We start from the raw sequence: 864 nt of genomic DNA, 5'->3' as shown, positions 1-864 counted from the left end.
CACATTCCTATCTTAGAGGTTCAATACATTGCTAGTGAACAATTTAATCACATTCCTATCTTAGAGGTTTAATACATTGCTAGTGAACAATTTAATCACATTACTATCTTAGAGGTTCAATACATTGCTAGTGAACAATTTAATCACATTCCTATCTTAGGGATTCAATACATTGCTAGCGTACAATTTAATCACATTCCTATATTAGGGGTTCAATACATTGCTAGCGTACAATTTAATAACATTCCTATCTTAGGGGTTCAATACATTGCTAGCGTACAATTTAATCATATTCCTATCTTAGAGGTTCAATACATTGCTAGTGAACAATTTAATCACATTCCTATCTTAAGGGTTCAATACATTGTTTGCTTACAATTTAATCATATTCCTATCTTAAGGGTTCAATACATTGCTAGCGTCCAATTTAATCACATTCCTATCTTAAGGGTTCAATACATTGTTTGCGTACAATTTAATCATATTCCTATCTTAGAGGTTCAATACATTGCTAGTGGACAATTTAATCACATTCCTATCTTAAGGGTTCAATACATTGTTTGCGTACAATTTAATCATATTCCTATCTTAAGGGTTCAATACATTGCTAGCGTACAATTTAATCACATTCCTATCTTAAGGGTTCGATACATTGCTAGCGAACAATTTAATCACATTCCTATCTTAGGGATTCAATACATTGCTAGCGAACAATTTAATCACATTCCTATCTTAGGGATTCAATACATTGCTAGCGAACAATTTAATCACACTTTTACTGCAGGCTTTAATACATTGTCAGCATATAATTTAATAGCATTCTTAGCGTAGCCTTTAAATACACTGTTAACGTACAATTTCATT

This window comes from Mizuhopecten yessoensis, unplaced genomic scaffold, assembly GCF_002113885.1.
Source record: "Mizuhopecten yessoensis strain PY_sf001 unplaced genomic scaffold, ASM211388v2 scaffold8019, whole genome shotgun sequence".
Lineage (NCBI taxonomy): Eukaryota > Metazoa > Mollusca > Bivalvia > Pectinida > Pectinidae > Mizuhopecten > Mizuhopecten yessoensis.
Note: the sequence above shows the minus strand (reverse complement) of the source record.